The 21,347-nt window shown below is 41.3% G+C and overlaps 1 pseudogene; it reads right to left on the reverse strand.

Moving 5' to 3' along the window:
* LOC124007956 overlaps positions 1-21,347 on the reverse strand; it is a 234,027-nt pseudogene that overhangs the window by 156,594 nt on the left and 56,086 nt on the right.

Here is a 21,347-nt window from a genome sequence, read left to right on the forward strand (position 1 = left end):
TACATATTGCCCAGCTGTTCAAATATCAATTTTATTTACCAGGAGTATTTTCCAATTAAACTGCAAAAAATGTATTAGCTGATCTACATGATATACTATCCTTTTCTTTTTAATTTAACCACGCATATTAATTAGGAGGCTGAAAATAGCACAGTACCTTTTAGAGGCAGATACAAACAATGCAAACATGTTTGTGTGGTGATGAGCAAACAAAATGGCCACCTCATTGTGATAATGGTTCTATAATTTAGCTTAGACGCACATTAGTCCATGGACAGGGGATCAATTGAACAGATCGGCCACTTAATTACACACGGCAGGATCAATGACGCAGGAGAGTGATGTACATTTAAAGCTACAGAGCAGCAGCTCATGTGTCTCCCATCAACAGCTTTAAGAGTGACGCCGTTCAGTAATGACTAGGTGAACGCTGTATGTAACACAGGCCGATTTGATGCAGCATTTGAAAGTCAACAAGAGGACATACTGTGTGTATTTGGCAGCATACAGGACCATTGTACAACATTGAACACAGTGTTCCTACTGTCATACATGATTATATAGAGTCACTCAGAGGCCATATCGAGTCGGCCATAATGTCTAATGTGATATTCCGGTACGCATCCAAAAGTGCACAGCATAACGGATGGACTTATTTGTTGTTGTATATAGCTTCTCCTAATGGATCCATTCTCAATGACAGACGTTTTATCCAAAGACTGTTTCGATGGGTGGAATACGGTCTTTCATCTAGTCGCACCAGTATGACTCTCCGGAGTGTCACTAGGGAAGTTGTGTCACATCGATGATACACACCATTTAGTACATGCTTGAACAGCGTGCAAAGAAGGCGATGCAATCGCAGGAAATACAGGCATATGATTTACAACAAGGCTGATTTTAAAGTAGGGAAATTACGATTTTAATACCAAGCTCAATCAATTAGCATGGAAATTGAGAGAGGTCATGCCTGATTTGTTTACATTTTATAAAATTATTGGCATTAGTTATCCCAGAATTAGTGGGAGCAAGAGTAACAAAGAACAAGGCACAACCACTTTACAAATCAAATATCTTTTAGATCCTGTACAACAAAATGTTGTGCACCTGCACGCTGTCCTAATATGGACACTTACTCTGATTAATGTACATACTTCTCTTAAATTAAAATGTTTTCTCCTCACTTCTCTTTAAACAATATAGCACTTCAAACGGCACTGTGCCTATAATGCATTTACACCAATGCGGATGTGTTTAATTGACTCATAAGGTAAAGTTTATATAACTTGCATGATAATCTTCTTCTGTATTCCTTTGCACACTAGGTAGGACTATCAGGAAACAATATGCTGTACAAGCTCAAGGACAGTCAATGAGCGCTAACAACCGGTGGAATCTGTTACTCCACATCAGTTTATTTTAGTAACCAAGTGATATTGTGCTTTGTTATTTGAAAGTAGTCATCATTCTCAGTACTGACCTTAACCATGACACTTATGAATGCGCATGGGACCATGAGCAGGACAAAGTTCTCGGTGAACCACGCAAACCAAATGGCACCGTTCTGAACTCCAACGGCCCGCTGAACCTCCTTGAGCCTGAGCTCCTTCTCCAGGACGAGGCCCTTGATGGTCATGCAGACGGTGTACATGAAGGCAAGCACCAGGTACATGGGAAGCATGGTTCCGATACTCGCGAGGAAGCTGGTGGGTGCAAAGGGAAGGCAAGGGAGGCAATCACAGAGGTCACGAAACAGCTAAGCCGCTGATATCGACAAGCCCAGGTTTCGATAAGGGAAGGCAAGGCAGCAAGATGCGAGTTAATGCATTATTTATTGATCATCTGTTGTATAAATCCCACTCCTTATATAAAGACAGAGCTCTCGCAACCAGGTTTTCAGAGATGGGCTGAATGAGGCATGTTGAACAACTAACAAAAACAAAATCAATCTCGTCTTCAAATCAATGTGTATCCTGAGTTCAGAATCAGCACTTAGTTTAATGGACTAATATAGTCTTTCGCATGTTGTTTTAATCTTGTCGTACTATCATAGCAAAGCATAATAATGTACTGAACAGGGAGCCTTGGCAACCATTGTTCTATTGTTAAAATGGCCTATAGTCATTTTGAGAAATTCAACACAGTTTAGAATAACACTTTGTCTGAACACCTAATTTTTCATCCGGTGAACGGACCCTTGCCCCTTAGAAAACAGAGAGAGAAAATAAGTTCTGTTGATGCAGTAAATGTCATCGTCCCAACGGATGATCCATTAAGATAGACACACTCTGGGAGTTTTTAATCAAGGGTCCAATACATTTATAGATTCAGCTCTATTATAAGGGGATTTTACATTGCACTAGCCTTCATAAACCTTGTGCATCAGCTTTATCTAACCATCCAGAACCACCAGCCATACTCAGCATGATGGATCATTTGATGATGTTACAATAGAAACAGACAGTATTAAAGCATGTTGGTGGTATTTATTGGGATGACTCATGTACTGGAGGCAGGATAGCCACTAGCTGGCACAGCCACAAAGTCTCAAAATCTGATTTTAAACCTAAACCTTACCTTAACCCTAACCTTAACCACACTCCTAACCCTAACCTTAAATGACCAAAAAGCTCATTTCTTGTTTTCATTGGATTGTTACGATATATAGGCAATTTTGACTTTGCATCTGGCCCATCTAGTGGAAATCGCTCAGCTCTGCCCCCAGGATAAGATTCATCCCAATAAACTTCAAACACGTTTCATAGTGCCATGTCAATATATTGTACGGCCCCAATATAATAAAGTGCTGCCATTGCTCTATTAGACAGTGAAGAAGATATATCAAATGGATTGAGCCTTTGACAAAGTAAAGATTTCACATATCAATTGTGCTTACCGACCATAAATACAATCCTTAGAATGCCAACGAAGCACCAGTTTATCACGGTGTGGCAAGCAGGATAAAGGAACTCTATATACCGTAATAGGTAGAACGGTGTCCCACTTTCAAGCTAATAAACATTAAGATTTAATAAAAGTACATTCCCGGTGCATTTACACTGGGCTAATTTCTCGGCTAACTTTTGGGCGAGTGATTTGTTACGGGACTTCTGAGACTCGGCCAATTGAAAATGGGCCGGCACAAAAGCCTACTTCCCTTAATTGGTCATTCGCCCCTGACAACGAGGACCATTTTCACGAGGAAAGCAGGAACAGACAGTTTTTTTCCCCTCTTTCCAGCACCTAAACATTTTCTCCAAACCTAGCTGAGTTAGTAGAGGCATATGTGAGCATAGAAACATGGGTAGTGGCTACCCAGAGATGTTAAAAACACTATAAAAGTTTATATGATTATCACGGGCCAATGTATCATATTAATTGCAAATTACGGCGTGATCCGCTAGGATTGTCCATTTATAAGAGAAGTGCCTTTTATAAATGCCTCACCTGCCCCCTTCACTACCTTATGCCAGAATGCAAGCACCACAAAATAGACTTTTCTAACCATTTGTGGAGAGAACTTGGAGTTTTGCCTAGCTTTGAAAGACATCAACCAAACGCTGTCTCTCAGTAGTACCAATTAGGGAGTCAGAGGGGAATAACGGTGTACCTTGTCCTCTACTTCGCAATGTAGCGACGGCCCTTGTGACAGAGGAAATTCAGTAATGCGAGTGCTTGAATGGGAGCGACCTGGCTTCGAGGTCACTTCCTGTTCTCTCGTGGGATGTAATCACTTTCACAGGAAGCAGTGTAAGCCACAAGAAGGGTTCAAGTTAACACCACCAAGTTTCTAGGAGCAACTGAAACAGAATCGGAGTGCCACAAAAGGTGAACTTGGAATGTGTGTGTGTGGAATTCAAATAACATGTCTAATGTCAACGCAGGTCTGCTTAAGAGCTTAAAGCAGTGGTTGTGTTTTCAATCTATTTTTTGACTTTAATCACATCTTTTCTTTAAATGGCAACTCTCTAAACCCTTTTGGGAGGCATTTCAATACTAGATGACATAAATTTGATCTTATTATAGCCACTTTAATATAATCATGTCAGATTTGGTTTCCTAATGGAGGACAGAAATGTTGAATTATTATGGAAAAATATTTCGTACACAAATGTTCTTTCTTAAAAACGACCCCTCTGTGTGTAATCTTTTTGAACGAGGTTACGTTGTACGAGACATCTTTTAAATGAGTTAAATCTAAAGAAGCCCTGTCTTCATCATGACTTTTGTAATCTGATCCCTGATTAGACCACTTTGTGTCTTAGTTTTGTTTATTTTAGTTTAATTTTGTTTATTTATTTACGCTTTTTCTACTTTTTCAAAATTTTCTTTGTTTATTAGATCATGTCATTTTCTGTATGTAAAATGTGCCTATTTGATTTTTTTTTGTTTACAAACAAACAAACAAACAAACAAGATAGTGCCTCAGCTAACAGTTGCATCAGATTGAATAGTAATCCCATTATTACAGAGTCCTTATTATATTGTAATATCTCTTTTAAAAGAGGCAATCTGGGATTCAAACATTGACGTACCTAATTCCAGATTGCCCCTTTAATTGTTGCCAACCTGCGACCGTTAACTCCTTGTCACCATAGAGTAGATCAGTCATGCACACCACGTTTGACACTGACAACCTTGCCACCAGATGCTCCTGAATAATACATTGCTGATCGATTTGAGGATGCTTAAATAATAAAAGTCCTCTACTGGGTGCATGTTACAGGGCCCGAGTTACATCGCCGCCGTGACTTAAATTTAGGAGAGTTGGGAGACTCGGGGTAAATCAAGTGATATGGGCAGAGAAAAGTGTAATTATGTTAAATATGTTCTTGCCACTGAAAGGGGGGGGGGGTCATCCAAGGGTTAGTTGGTTGGTATGTTTCAGAGATCATTTTAGCTGCCGCTACAAACATTTATGTTTGCAGACGTGGTGATTCTCAAAAGGATCTACTGTTTGAAAGTCAATTTGGTGTCTTCATTGTTGTTCAAAAAAGGCACAGAGGGGCTGTATCGTTGATGTATTTTGTCTCTCGTATTTGCTGATAACACATCCTTTTTCACGTTTGCAAAGCAATACCGCTGGATAGTGGAGTCACAATACTCACATGCCTATGCCGTAAACAATTTCAAAAGCCTCATAGGAACCTGTCCCGTGCAATATCCAAGTTCTATGTACATGTTATTGTAATTAAGTTCTGATACAATATCAAGATGGCATTGCTAAACGACTATTGATATGGAACAGCATTGAGTTACAAAAAATGGATTCTCTGATTCGAGCGCAGCAGAGACTCGTTTGCCGTGTCTTATCTCGCCTGAACTCTTATCCTTCATCGCACGGTCGGTGTGGGAATGTGACAAATACAGTTTGAAAATGCAAAAAATAAAAATAAAGGGTCGGCTCTTTCGTTGAAGAACTAACAGATCTGCAGCAGTTGACTTTGTACTGTAAATAGGTACCGGAGTGGGAGAGAAATACACTGAGGAAGGAGAGAGGGTAAACCTGCTGGAAACACAGTGGTATCTCTATGGGTCTTTGTTTCATGAGAGCCACTGGGTCAATACTGTAGGTCAACCCCTGTCTAATAATATATTAGAGATGCAATGGAGGAAAAGAAAACCCACTGGGGGGAAAAAATAGTTGAATCAACACCGTTTCAGCATAATTCGTCGATGTGCAGTTTGTGACGTGGAAACTAAATGTAAAATGCATTGGATTTGCAAAAATACATTAGCGTAAATGGTTGTTTTGGAGGGTGAAACTTTAACCACAGGATTATTTCATCGTGTTGGTTGTGCTTTTAGTGTGGTGGTACCCATCTCACGTTCTTGAGTGGTTAAATAATCTGATCTCATTGATCAACGTGTCAATCAACTATCACTCAATTGTCCACGTTGAAAGGAGGTGTCCATGTGTGTCCAATCGGAATGTACTCTTCTGATTAAGAGTATCCCTGAGAAAGAGCTGCAATGATTGAAATGTGTAACAGTACAACTGTAGACCGTCCCCTCGCCCATACCCGGGCGCGAACCAGGGACCCTCTGCACACATCAACAACAGTCACCCACGAAGCATCGTTACCCATCGCTCCACAAAAGCCGCGGGCCCTTGCAGAGCAAGGGGGAACTACTACTTCGAGGTCTCAGAGCAAGTGACGTAACCGATTGAAACGCTATTTAGCGCGCACCGCTAACTAAGCTAGCCGTTTCACATCCGTTACAAATGCATAGCTCAATGTTTAAAGGAAAGTGCAAGGCTCACCCTCTATAATATGAAAAAATGGAACAAAGCATGATAAATCAAATCAATATTGCAAGAACTGTTCATAAAATCACCTTTGGGATGCTATCTGCATCTAAAATATGCAGGTAAAGTGAAAGTGTGTTATTATCAACTCAAACAAGGGCATTACATGGACTAAAGCTTGAATAAAGCACTCTATATTACTGTGTCAAGTGTATGTAATTTAGGACCTTAATCCATACATTTGATTTGCTTCGCACAGTTAAAGTGCACATCCTTTCAATTGATAATAAGTTGCGTAGAAGTACTGAGAATTCTCTGGTTTTGAAATTGCATTTTAAAGTCAGATTAGGCATTTTGGTCTTTTCTAAACTGAAAAATGGCTACAGCCGGTTAAAGAAACGGGAACATCTGAATGCACAATGCTCTTCCTCCCACTTTTGGCTGCAGCGGCAGTGACACATTTTGAGATCACAATAATCACCTCAATAGGTCTTTTCTCTCACGCTTCCCTGCATCTTCCTTTTCTCTGCAGTCCCACTCTCAATTATTTATGAACTAAATAACGGTTTTCAAGTGTTAATAATTTAGGGGGAACCCCCAAATGTCTAGGCAGGGGAAAGAGTAAATGGCAGAGAGACCAAGGGTTTTGTGGTGCTTTATAGCCCCCATTCATCTTCAATGGTTATTATTCCTTTGTTTCACGGAGAGGGAACCCAGGCAGGAGGGCAGCATTAGGAAATAAGCACTTTGATTGTCTCATTTGAGCTCGTTTGCAACATTTGCTGGCAAATAATGAACAGAAAATTGATGGTTTCCATTGTGCCATGAGAGAGGGTGAGGGGACCATTCTTAAAAATATAGGCCTACAGCAAACCACAATGGATGTGCAAGATGATCTTTCACCCGCTCACCAACAGGTCATCACGGGATAATGCCAACTGAGTTTACTGTTGTGTGTCACCATAGTGTCTTATGTGACCAACTGGGATTTGAACCCAGGTCTTCGCTATGAGATTGTGTTAGCCCTCTGAGCTAAAAACAAAACAAGGTATTAGATCTTTAGGTCTGGGTCAAGATTACTCCTCACACAAGTGTGGCTCACCAAACCACCTCTGTGATATATGCGTTTGTTGAAACGAGCAAATACTCAGAAACCGTAAAAGTGGACCGCAATCAGTTTGATATTCAGCAAGTAACGACGGTCATAAAGGCACCACAGGTAACAACGATGTTACGCCTTCTTTTTTTACCTTCATTTACAAGTATTCAGATTTTTTGCAAACAGCTAATCATGTTTCTATGTCGGTTGTTGTAATACCTTGTTCATTGTATAAACCTAGTAGACCCTATATCCAATCAAGGTCCTTTTTGAAGATTCAACAGAATGTTATGTGGTTTGTGCGACCAACCAAGATGATTATCCGGCTAAAGAGAGACGTTTTTTCATGGAGAATCAATTGCTAGTCCAGATGTTGATGACAAATCAATAAAGACATTACTGACTCTGCCAATGTGCTCTCTGTCCGACAAGCACTGATGTTGTCTTTAACCATATGTTTCCAAGGCAACCATACGGAGTAACTTACCATCATTAAAAATAACACATTTCTAATCAGACCTGGGTTCAAATAGTATTTGGCATGAGCATTTTGAGCTTGATTGGGCCGACCTGGAGTGCCAGATGGGTGGGATTCACACTTTGGACTATTTCAGGGGTTACTTTGAATCAGGCAAGCTTGATAAAGCACAGATAAAGTATTATAAATATATGTGCTCTAATCAATGCCACCAGCAACACTAGGCCTACTGCATCTAAAAACATACATAGGTTGAACATTAATTCTCTTTAGTTCTAAGGACACCACATGGACAGAGTTTGCACTTACGGGACTATTATATTGGTTCCATTGCTCCAAGCACGCACAATCAATTGTGACAGATCTCAAATCTGACAGAAAGCAAATACAATTTGAACCCAGGTCTGATCTACAATCGTAACATCCTCGTAACATGACTCTAGTCTCCACTCCCTCTAGCCCTTGTCATACTACTGTATCATAAGAAGGGTATGTTCCTATGACGGTAGTTCAAATCAAATCAAATCTAATTTTATTTGTCACATACACATGGTTAGCAGATGTTAATGCGAGTGCAGCGAAATGCTTGTGCTTCTAGTTCCGACAATGCAGTAATAACCAACAAGTAATCTAACTAACAATTCCAAAACTACTGTCTTATACACAGTGTAAGGGGATAAAGAATATGTACATAAAGATACATGAATGAGTGATGGTACAGAGCAGCATAGGCAAGATACAGTAGATGGTATCGAGTACAGTATATACATATGAGATGAGTATGTAAACAAAGTGGCATAGTTAAAGTGGCTAGTGATACATGTATTACATAAGGATGCAGTCGATGATATAGAGTACAGTATATACGTATGCATATGAGATTAATAATGTAGGGTATGTAACATTATATAAGGTAGCATTGTTTAAAGTGGCTAGTGATATATTTTACATCATTTCCCATCAATTCCCATTATTAAAGTGGCTGGAGTTGAGTCAGTGTCAGTGTCAGTGTGTTGGCAGCAGCCACTCAATGTTAGTGGTGGCTGTTTAACAGTCTGATGGCCTTGAGAAAGAGCTGTTTTTCAGTCTCTCGGTCCCAGCTTTGATGCACCTGTACTGACCTCGCCTTCTGGATGATAGCGGGGTGAACAGGCAGTGGCTCGGGCGGTTGTTGTCCTTGATGATCTTTATGGCCTTCCTGTAACATTGGGTGATGTAGGTGTCCTGGAGTGCAGGTAGTTTGCCCCCGGTGATGCGTTGTGCAGACCTCACTACCCTCTGGAGAGCCTTATGGTTGTGGGCGGAGCAGTTGCCGTACCAGGCGGTGATTCAGCCCGCCAGGATGCTCTCGATTGTGGATCTGTAGGAGTTTGTGAGTGCTTTTGGTGACAAGCCGAATTTCTTCAGCCTCCTGAGGTTTAAGAGGCGCTGCTGCGCCTTCTTCACGATGCTGTCTGTGTGAGTGGACCAATTCAGTTTGTCTGTGATGTGTATGCCGAGGAACTTAAAACTTACTACCCTCTCCACTACTGTTCCATCGATGTGGATAGGGGGGTGTTCCCTCTGCTGTTTCCTGAAGTCCACAATCATCTCCTTAGTTTTGTTGACGTTGAGTGTGAGGTTATTTTTCTGACATCACACTCCGAGGGCCCTCACCTCCTCCCTGTAGGTTGTCTCGTCGTTGTTGATAATCAAGCCTATCACTGTTGTGTCGTCCGCAAACTTGATGATTGAGTTGAAGGCGTGCGTGGCCATGCAGTCGTGGGTGAACATGACAGGAGTACAGGAGAGGGCTCAGAACGCACCCTTGTGGGGCCCCAGTGTTGAGGATCAGCGGGGTGGAGATATTGTTGCCTACCCTCACCACCTGGGGGCGGCCCGTCAGGAAATCCAGTACCCAGTTGCACAGGGCGGGGTCGAGACCCAGGGTCTCGAGCTTGATGACGAGCTTGGAGGGTACTATGGTGTTGAATGCCGAGCTGTAGTCGATGAACAGCATTCTCACATAGGTATTCCTCTTGTCCAGATGGGTTAGGGCAGTGTGCAGTGTGGTTGAGATTGCATCGTCTGTGGACCTATTTGAGCGGTAAGCAAATTGGAGTGGGTCTAGGGTGTCAGGTAGGGTGGAGGTGATATGGTCCTTGACTAGTCTCTCAAAGCACTTCATGATGACGGAAGTGAGTGCTACGGGGCGGTAGTCGTTTAGCTCAGTTACCTTAGCTTTCTTGGGAACAGGAACAATGGTGGCCCTCTTGAAGCATGTGGGAACAGCAGACTGGTATAGGGATTGATTGAATATGTCCGTAAACACACCGGCCAGCTGGTCTGCGCATGCTCTGAGGGCGCGGCTGGGGATGCCGTCTGGGCCTGCAGCCTTGCGAGGGTTAACACGTTTAAATGTCTTACTCACCTCGGCTGCAGTGAAGGAGAGTCCGCATGTTTTCGTTGCAGGCCGTGTCAGTGGCACTGTATTGTCCTCAAAGCAGGCAAAAAAAGTTATTTAGTCTGCCTGGGAGCAAGACATCCTGGTCCGTGACTGGGCTGGTTTTCTTCTTGTAGTCCGTGATTGACTGTAGACCCTGTCACATGCCTCTTGTGTCTGAGCCGTTGAATTGAGATTCTACTTTGTCTCTGTACTGACGCTTAGCTTGTTTAATAGCCTTGCGGAGGGAATAGCTGCACTGTTTGTATTCGGTCATGTTACCAGTCACCTTGCCCTGATTAAAAGCAGTGGTTCACGCTTTCAGTTTCACGCGAATGCTGCCATCAATCCACGGTTTCTGGTTCGGGAATGTTTTAATCGTTGCTATGGGAACGACATCTTCAACGCACGTTCCAATGAACTCGCACACCGAATTAGCGTATTCGTCAATTTTGTTATCTGACGCAATACGAAACATATCCCAGTCCACGTGATGGAAGCAATCTTGGAGTGTGGAGTCAGCTTGGTCGGACCAGCGTTGGACAGACCTCAGCGTGGGAGCTTCTTTTTTTAGTTTCTGTCTGTAGGCAGGGATCAACAAAATGGAGTCGTTGTCAGCTTTTCCGAAAGGAGGGCGGGGCAGGGCCCGCCTGATCCAAGGTTTTTCCACCCCTGGTTGCGCAATCGATATGCTGATAAAATTTAGGGAGTCTTGTTTTCAGATTAGCCTTGTTAAAATCCCCAGCTACAATGAATGCAGCCTCCGGATAAATGGATTCCAGTTTGCAAAGAGTCAAATAAAGTTTGTTCAGAGCCATCGATGTGTCTGCTTGGGGGGGGGGGGATATATACGGCTGTGATTATAATCGAAGAGAATTCTCTCGGTAGATAATGTGGTCGACATTTGATTGTGAGGAATTCTAAATCAGGTGAACAGAAGGATTTGAGTTCCTGTATGTTTCTTTCAACACACCATGTCTCGTTAGCCATAAGGCATACGCCCCCGCCCCTCTTCTTACCAGAAAGATGTTAGGCTATATGCTCTGGTGCTGTAAACAACTTGTTAATTAAATCATTGGTCTTAGGTAGAGTGATTTCTAATACAGGAAATATCTGTGTCCTGAAACATTGCGTCTGCTTTGCACCCTAGTCACTATTTAGTGCACTATAGGGAATAGGGTGTCACTTGGGACTGAATGTCCAAAACATTAGGAACTCCTTCCATGACATAGACTGACCAGGTGAAAGCTATGATCCCTTATTGATGTCAATTGTTAAATCCTCTTCAATCAGTGTATATGAAGAAGGATTTTTAAGCCTTGAGACAATTGAGGCATGGATTGTGTATGTGTGTGATTCAGTGGGTGAATGGGCAAGACAAAAGATTGAAGTGCCTTTGACCGTATGGTAGTAGGTGCCAGGAGCACCGGTTTGTGTCAAGAACTGCAACGCTGCTGGGCTTTTCACGTTCAACAGTTTTCCGTGTGTGTCAAGAATGGTCCAACATGCAAAGGACATCCAGCCAACTTGACACAACTGTGGGAGGCATTGGAGTCAACATGGGCCAGCATCCCTGTTGAACGCTTAAGACACCTTGTAGAGTCCAAGACCCGACGAACTGTGGCTGTTCTGAAGGCACAAGGGCGGGGTGCAACTCAACATTAAGAAGGTGTTTTGTGCACTCAGTGTACTTTGTTGTACAAGTGGACTTAGATCTCCTTTGCAATTATCTGTCCCCCGATGATGTCGTTGAGATACATGATCAATCCATGTAGAAGGGAGTAATTTCCTCTAAGGAAACCGTAGCTGCCTAAGACTGAGCGCTGTAGTGCATTCTCTGTCTCGAAATACAGACACTGTATGTATTGTGACATAAAACAGTAACACTAATGAATGCCTGATTTACACAGAATAGAATGGTCCCTATCAGTCTCTATATCATGGACTTTGTCAGTGGCTTCATAAGGGAATTGGGTACTTTCTCCAGGAGTAAAAATGACATTGAATGAAAGGGAGGGACTATAAGAATGGAGCCTGAATAATTAAAAGGTACATCAAGCATTCAGGGCCCTGTTTCCCGATAGCAATGGAACTTAAGCTTACGAGTGTTTTAACCATACATCTTTCCTCAATTGACCGAACAAGAAAAGTATGTCAATAACATTGAAATTTGTACACTACCGTTCAAAAGTTTGGGGTCACTTAGAAATGTCCTTGTTCTTGAAAGAAAAGCAATTATTTTGTCCATTAAAATAACAACAATTTGATCAGAAATACAGTGTAGACATTGTTAATGTTGTAAATGACCATTGTAGCTGGGAACGGCTGATTTTTTAAAATGGAATATATACGTAGGCGCACAGAGACCCATTATCAGCAACTATCACCCCCTGTGTTCCAATGGCATGTTGTGTTAGCTAACCCAAGTTTATCATTTTAAAAGGCTAATTGATCATTAGAAAACCCTTTTGCAATTATGTTAACACAGCTGAAAACTGTTGTTCTGATTAAAGAAGCAATAAAACTGTCTTTAGACTAGTTGCATATTTGGAGCATCGGGACAGCAGGGTAGCCTAGTGGTTAGGGCGTTGGACTAGTACCCGGAAGGTTGCAAGTTCAAACCCCCGAGCTGACAAGGTACAAATCTGTCGTTCTGCCCCTGAACAGGTAGTTAACCCCACTGTTCCTAGGCCGTCATTGAAAATAAGAATTTGTTCTTAACTGACTTGCCTAGTTAAATAAAGGTAAAATAAATAAATAAATCAGCATTTGTGGGTTCGATTACTGGCTCAAAATGGACAGAAAAAAATACCTTTCTTTTGAAACTCGTCAGTCTATTCTTGTTCTGATGAATGCGAGAAATTGCCAAGAAATTGAAGTTCTCGTACATTGCTTTGTACTACTCCATTCACAGAACAGCGAAAACTGGCTCTAACCAGAATAAAAAGATGAGTGTGTGTCCCTGGTGCACAACTGAGCAAGAGGACAAGAACATTAGTGTGTCTAGTTTGAGAAACAGACACCTCACAAGTCCTCAACTGGCAGCTTCATTAAATAGTACCCACAAAAGAACACAGACTCTGGACAGAGGAACTCTACGTAGAAGGCCAGCATCCCGGTGTCGCCTCTTCACTGTTGACGTTGAGACTGGTGTTTTGCGGGTACTATTTAATGAAGCTGCCAGTTGAGGACTTGTGAAGCGTCTAATTCGACACAATTAAAGAACCTGTTCTACGAGTGGTCTGATGCAATCATTAAATAACAAACCTTTTCAACTGCAACTTTAGTAACAATGGTTTTGGGAAACAGCTCTTCCATTCAATGATGCTCTTATGAAGAGTCTAACGAGGAACTTAGCCTTAAGATGCTTTTGGGAAAACTGGCTCGGGTATATAATGTTCAAGACCTGGGTAGCCTGTGGTTTGAGTAAATCAATAGCTCAGACATCTTATTCTCTGTCTTGTTGTCTCTCCGTCTTGCCACGAGTTTGTTTTTCCTCAGCTTAGCCAAAATTCATAATTGAAAACTCCTGAAGGACCTCAAACGCTCATGTTAGAATTGCAATACTAATAATTCTCTCCTCTATGTTTTCCTAAGTTGTGGCTGTACCAGACAGCAGTAGCCAACGACGAAAGACAAAAGAAGAGATACTCTGTAGCTTTGGGAAGAAAAAAAAATTCCACAGTGACATTTGTGAAGGCTTAGTAACTACCATTACTCAAGCCTGTGATGGCGGTGAGTGGCAAGTCCCAGAGTGAGTAGATTTTTATTGTGTTAATGCCTTCTTCCCTCTCTAATCATGGGCAGACAGATAAAAGCTTTTGCACTCACACGTCGTCCACGTAGCAGGGATACGGCATTTGCTGGGCAAACACGCCGAGCGGCTGTGATTTGTTCGTGTGCACCCGTATAATGCCGTGGTCCATCATGTCCTGCAGATAGGCGAAGCCTCCCCATATATAGCGCAGGTTGTTGAAGGAGTCACGGGCCCCGGGAGACCATCCCCCTTTACGTTGAAAGGACACACATCACATGACTGTCAGTGTTTAAGAGACAGCCGCGGCTGAAAACATCATGGATGAAACCGCTATATGTTACACCAAAATATCTACATTTTTTGTAATGACATTTGTCCCATGAGTGACATGGAATCATCAATTTATTGGCACTGAATGCTTACTGTTAATCATCTGAGATATAGCAGAGAAATATGCAAGAAAATCTCTATTTGCTTTAGATACTTCAATTGTCTGGCAAAAAAAAAAAAGGCTAAGCAACATCACAGCTTGTATTCATAAAGTGTCTCAGTAGGAGTGCTGATCTAGGATATGTTTCACCTTTTAGGTCATCTTGAATACCATTACATGGACGGGGAGACCTGATCCTGGATCAGCACTCCTCTGAGACACTATGAATACGGGCCCTGTCGCCCAAAGTTCTCTCTTTGGCACTAAAACAGAACAGGCTGACAGCGGAGAGTCTGTGCACTGTGCCTACCTTTCTTTAATCTTATTGGTACTCTCCCCCCTCATCGATGTCCAAGCGGATCTTGTACTTGACGTAAGGAGGGGGGTGGCTGGCGGCAGGGTCGAGGTCTTCGAAAACTATACCAGCCCAGTACGTATCATTTTCTAGAAGCTCCAAGGCTCTAGCCACGAGATGTCCCTCACTGTCAACAGCCTCAAACTTATCCAGGTCCAGGCACTGTAACATGGAAAGACAAGTTTACGCTAAGAAAGAGAGAAAATAAGTTTACTTAATTCTTTACAAACTGCTAGGGGTCTTAAACAAAATCGTTACTTTAATATGGGATGAGAAAAGATAACGCTGGAGAGTGCTTTAGGTATGCATTCATCTCAGGACACAGATCTCCCTGAAAATGTCACTTTGTGAACCCCATTCCTTTAAAAGTTCCCATCTGTTCCCAACCAATTCCAGCCCTGGGTGTTTCATCGATATTACACAGAAAGAACATGTCCAAAACCATTACACCCACTCGCCGCATCTCCAATCTTTCCAACAACTCTGAAAGATGGACACTTCAAGGCCAACTGTACCGCCCATGAAATACACAATTAAAGTTGTTTGCATGGTTGAAAGAGTAGAATCATATACTTTTAGTAATATGTAGTTGCACTACTGAACTCAATAGAGTCCCATTACCTACAGAAACTAATCTTAAAAGGAAAACTCCACTCATGTCAGCGGTCAAGTTTCCAAGATATTGGGCTTTGAAGAAGCAAAGTGTCACCGGCCACATTTGACCAGCACTGTTGGAGCTAGAAGCATAAGTACTTCACTGTGCCCTGCGATTACATCTGCGACCCTGTGCCTGTGACTAATAAACAAATCTTATCTATCTAATCTAAAATGTCCTCCAATCAACACTCAACTCATTTCAACTCCCCACTATGTATCACAGCGACAATAGTAAACATCAGAGTACCTTAGGTAGATTGTTGTGCACAATGTTTGAAATTACACAATTTGTAACTCGATTTAAACCTGAGTTGAGCATGCAAATCAAGTTTGTGCCTCAGTGCATAGGGCATACAAACTCATGTTAGGTCTTCCGCAATATCATACACAACCTTTTTTCTCCTGTACCGACAGTAAGATTTTAGACATGTACACATGATTAGAAACTGGATGGTCGAGCACTGAATGCTTATTGGCTGACAGCAGTGGTATATCAGACCGTATGCTACGAGTATGACAAAACATTTATTTTTACTGCTCTACGTTGGTAACCAGTTTATAATAGCAATCATGCACCTCTGGGGTTTGTGGTAGAGTATATGGCCAATATACCATGGCAAAGAGCTGTATCCAGGCACTCAGCGTTGAGTCATGCTTATGAACAGCCCTTAGCTGTGGTATATTGGCCATATACCACACCCCCTCGGGCCTTATTGCTTAAACGTACCATATTTGCATTAATGCTCCTCACTAAAAGACAATAATAAAATAAAAAGTGAAAATAGCCTTTCTGCAATACCACGATCCAAAAAGAAGTGATGAACAGAAACCACAACATAAGACATGCCTGAGGAATGGTGCAGTCGAACCAATCTGTTTTGGTACTGACACTGAAAACAATAGACTGGACAACAGCGGAGTCACAAATGATGCAGAGCTGCCAAGGGATATGTTATGGAGTATAGCTGAGGCATACTGAGACATAGATTTGGTAGCTGGCTGGCACTCGCTTTATATCCTTGTTTCCAATGGACTGTAATGAGCTAGCCATCTGGGGAGTGAGTCTGGCTTGACAGCTGTCCACACATACCTCTACCACACGGGTTTGTTATGGTACTTTCTCTCAGTAAAGAAGGTCCTTTGCTATTTTCACAGACAGCATATCATTGCATATGTTGTTATTGAGTGTCCAAATTCAGCATGTCACATTTTTTTGACTGTACGTTATACAGTACATGACATTATATGATTATTGGGCAGTTTGTGCCTGCCCTGTATGTAGGGAAATGTCAGGTTTGTTTCGACTTTTGCTGCAGTGGGCTAAATCAGGGTTACACAGAGAGTTTCTTGGAAGTCTTAAACAAATCTACTTTGAAGCAAAAGTATACATCTCACACACATGGTTATGGGCTTTACAAAGAAGAAGACAGCCGTACCATGTCAGATAGAGAGTTGAAATGTATTCCATTTTGAGTTTGCATCCCAATATTACACTTTTTATACATCACAGAAGACTGAAATATAACAAAACTATTTCACAAAAGAAACACCTGATTTCCAGAATTTAAAAAATATAAATGTTTCTTCCACCCATGAGGCCACTAGGTCATTTGACTGCAGGAAAGGGGTTTTAATGTATTGGTTTACTCGCAATGCATTAGATAGAATTATATATTGTGTCATCTTACCTACAATGTATTAACTATGAGACCGTTTACATACTGTACGACCAACCATGTGGCAGCATCTCTTTAACAAATACATATGTTTCATTGCCATATACACTGAGTTTACAAAACATTAGGAACATCTGCTCTTCCCATGACACAGACTGACCAGGTGAAAGCTGTGATCCCTTATTGATGTCACTTGTTAAGTCCACTTCAAATCAGTGCAGATGAAGGGGAGGAGGCGGGTTAAAGAAAGACTTCTAAGCTTAGAGACAATTGTGACATGGGATTGTGTATGTGTGCTTATCAAGCTGATGTTTCAATTGAGACCTGGCAGACTCTTCCATGTCCCACTTAGTTTATAATCTCCATGACGACTTATGACAAGAACACTGCAGAGTCAAACGTCAACTGCATTAAAAAGTTTGTCCTCTTGAAGAGTTTGGATCTACGCTTGTAATCTGTAGTGATCCATTGAGGAAGCAGGCTAAGCAGCCACTCAGCACAAGCCCACTGCTGTAAGTCAACCCATCAAAATCATATTACATTTAAGTAATTTGGCAGACACGCTTATTCAGAGCAACTTACAGCTATTGCATTTATCTTAAGATTGCTCGGTGAGACAACCACAGACTCTATCACAGTAAGTACATTTTGTCCTCAATAAGCCCCAACCCTACTAGCTCCGGGGTGAAGTTGACGCTAGGTCTAGATCTAGGATCTTCCTCCCACAATCCTAACTTGAACCATTAGTTGGGAAAATGTGAATCTGATCCAAAATCAGCATCTAGGGCAAATTCACCCTATGACAAAATATGTCATGCTTCTCCTCAACCACTGGATATGGTGGTGCTAAGTCTATGCAGTTGGATAGCAACGATTGGACTTCAATCACGGTTGAGGAACTAACCTACTGACAATGTGACAGGCTGCCACCTCCAAACTCTCGCTGTCCTTTATTAGACTCACAAATGGCGCCCTATTCCCTAAATAGTGCACTACTTTGGACAAGAGCCCTATGGGCCCTGGTCAAAAGAACTGCACCGTAAATGTATCAGGTTGCTATTTGGGCACGAGGCAACACTGTAGCAGCAGACACAGTGATGTCATGGTTGTAGAGGGTACGCTGATAGATGATAGCTGCGGGAGGACATTAGCATGGACTGACTGTGCAAAACATTAAGGACACCTTCCTAATATTGAGTTGCCCTCAGAACAGCCTCAATTCACCGGGACAAGGACTCTACTAGGTATCAAAAGCGTTCCATAGGGATGCTGGCCCATGTTGACTACAATGCTTCCCACAGTTGTGTTAAGTTGCCTGGATGTCCTTTGGGTGATGGAACAGTCTTGATACACACTGGAAACTGTTAAGCATTGCAGTTATTGACACAAACCAGTGCTCCTGGCACACACTGCCATACCCAGTTCAAAGGCACTTAAATATTTTGTCTTGTCCAGTCACCCTCTGAATGGCACACATACACAATCCATGTCTCAAGGCTTAAAAACGATGTATTTAACCTGTCTCCTCTAATTCATCTACACTGATTTGAAGTGGATTTAACAAGTGACATCAATAAGAAATCATAACTTTCACCTGGATTCACCTGGTCAATTCTACAGTGCTATCAGAAACTATTCACACCCCTTTGCTTTCTCAGCCTGAATCTAAAATTGATCACATTTAGATTTTGTGTCACTGATCTAATGTCAAAGTGGAATTTATTTTGTCAATTTAAAAAAAAAAATGCAAATATGTAAAAAAGTATGTAAAGCCGAGCTGTCTTTTATCAATAACTATTTAATAATTATAACTAATCAATAACTATTCAACCCCTTTTATAAGGCAAGCCTATATAAGTTCACGAGTAAAAATGTGCTTAACAAATCGCATAATGGGGTTCACTAACTCATTCCGTGTTCAATAATAGTGGTTAACATGATTTTCGAATGACTACCCCAAATCTGTACCCCACACATACACTTATCTGTAGGGTCCCTCAGTTGAGCTGAGAATTTCAAAAAGAGATCCAACCTCAAAGACCAGGGAGGTTTTCCAATGCCTCGCAAAGAACGGCACCTATTGGTATATGGGTCATTTAAAAAAATGACATCTCTTTGAGCATGGTGAATTTATTCATTATACTTTGGATGGTGTATCAATACACCCAATCACTACAAAGATACAGGTGTCCTTCCTAACTGAGTTACCGGAGAGGAAGGAAACTGCTCAGGGATTTCACCATGAGGCCAATGGTGACTAAAACAGTAACAGTGTCAATGGTGACTAAAACAGTTGAATTCAGAGTTTAATGGCTGTGATAGGAGAAAACTGAGGATGGTTCAATTACATTGTAGTTACTCCACAATACTAACCTAAATGACAGAGTGAAAAGAAGGAAGCCTGTACAGAATAAAAATATTCCAAAACATGCATCCTGTTTGCAACAATGCTCTTAAGCAATACTCAAAACAATGTGTCAAAGAAATGTACTTTTTGTCCTGAATACAAAGCCTTATGTTTGGGACAAATCCACCACAACACTGAGTACCATGCTTCATATTTTCAAGCATTGTGGTGGCTGCATCATGTTATGGGTATCCTTGTCATTGTCAAGGACTAGGGAGCTTTTTAGGGAAAACATTTATGGAATACAGCTATAAGCACAGACAGAATCCTAGAGGAAAACTGGTTCAGTCTGCTTTCCAACAAACACTGGGAGAGTAGCTTACCTGTCATACCCTGGCCTTAGTTATCTTTGTTTTCTTTATTATTTTGGTTAGGTCAGGGTGTGACATGGGGGATTTATGTGTTTTGTCTGGTCTAGGTATTTTTGTATGTTTATGGGGCTGTTTCCTTTCTAGGTAGTTTGTAGGTCTATGGTTGCCTAGATTGGTTCTCATTTAGAGGCAGCTGTCTATCGTTGTCTCTGATTGGGAACCATATTTAGGCAGCCATATTCTGTGGGAATTTTGTGGGTGATTGTCTTCTGTTTTTGTGTCATTGCACCAGATAGGACTGTTTCGGTTTTCACTTTTGTTGTTTTGTATTTTGTAGTGTTCTCATGTATGGTCTTGATTAAACATGTTGAACTCTAACCACTCTGCATTTTGGTCCTCCTCTCCTTCAGCAGAAGAAAACCGTTACAATTACCAAGATGACATTGAATGTTCCTGAATGGCCTAGTTAGAGTTTTAACTTAAATCGTCTTGAAAATCTATTTCAATTTATGTCTGTCTAGCAATGATCAACAATCAACTTGACAGAGCTTGAAGAATTTAAAAAATAATAATGTGCAAATATTGTACAATCCAGGTGTGTAATGTTCTTAGAGACCTACCCAGAAAGACTCACAGCTGTAATCGCTGCCAAAGGGGATTGTAACACATATTGACTCAGGGGCGTGAATTAGATATCTCTGTATTTCATTTTCAATAAACTTGCAACATTTTCTAAAAACATTTTTTTTCATTTCGTCATTATGGATTGTCTTCCCATTGTAAATGGGTGATAAAACAATTGATTTAATACATTTTGAATTCACACCGTAACACAACCAAATGTGGACTAAGTTAAGGGGTATGAATACTTTTAGAAGGCACAGTATTTTATGGAAAGAGAAGGTGTTCACAATGTTTTGTACACTCAGTGTACATTTATATATTGTATATGATAATATGTTTTTAGCCATGTGCCAGCATATTTGCTGGGGAGGACTAGCCATCTGCATTATAGATGATAACAGAATACAAATCAAGTGTATCTACTCACTTAAGTTAATCTATCTATGGACCACTTCAGGAAGTAGCTTATGTAGGCACCCAGTCAACATCTTTCACAACCAAACGTATCCTCTGGTCAATGATTAGCAATTTGTGTATTCATAAACTTCATATTGGATTAGTAAATTCTGTGGATGTAATGAGTCCAACCAATTTGACATTTCATTTTCAAAAAATGTAAAGAATCAATGTTGTATTACTAGTCATATGTCTTCTTGAATTTGAAGGACCTGAAATGTTGATTTATAGTTACATTTGGCCATGTTTCCTCAACTTGACATGTATTGACTACATGAGCCTTTGATTAATATACTGATTACATTTTTTATACCTTGAGAGAAATTCAAATGGAAGAGAGAGAGAGCAAAAATAAAAGAGTGGGGAGAGAGAGAAAGAGAGAAAGAGAGAGAGAGAGAGAGAGAGAGAGAGAGAGAGAGAGAGAG

Source organism: Oncorhynchus gorbuscha, linkage group LG21 (assembly GCF_021184085.1).
Source record: "Oncorhynchus gorbuscha isolate QuinsamMale2020 ecotype Even-year linkage group LG21, OgorEven_v1.0, whole genome shotgun sequence".
NCBI classification, from domain to species: domain Eukaryota; kingdom Metazoa; phylum Chordata; class Actinopteri; order Salmoniformes; family Salmonidae; genus Oncorhynchus; species Oncorhynchus gorbuscha.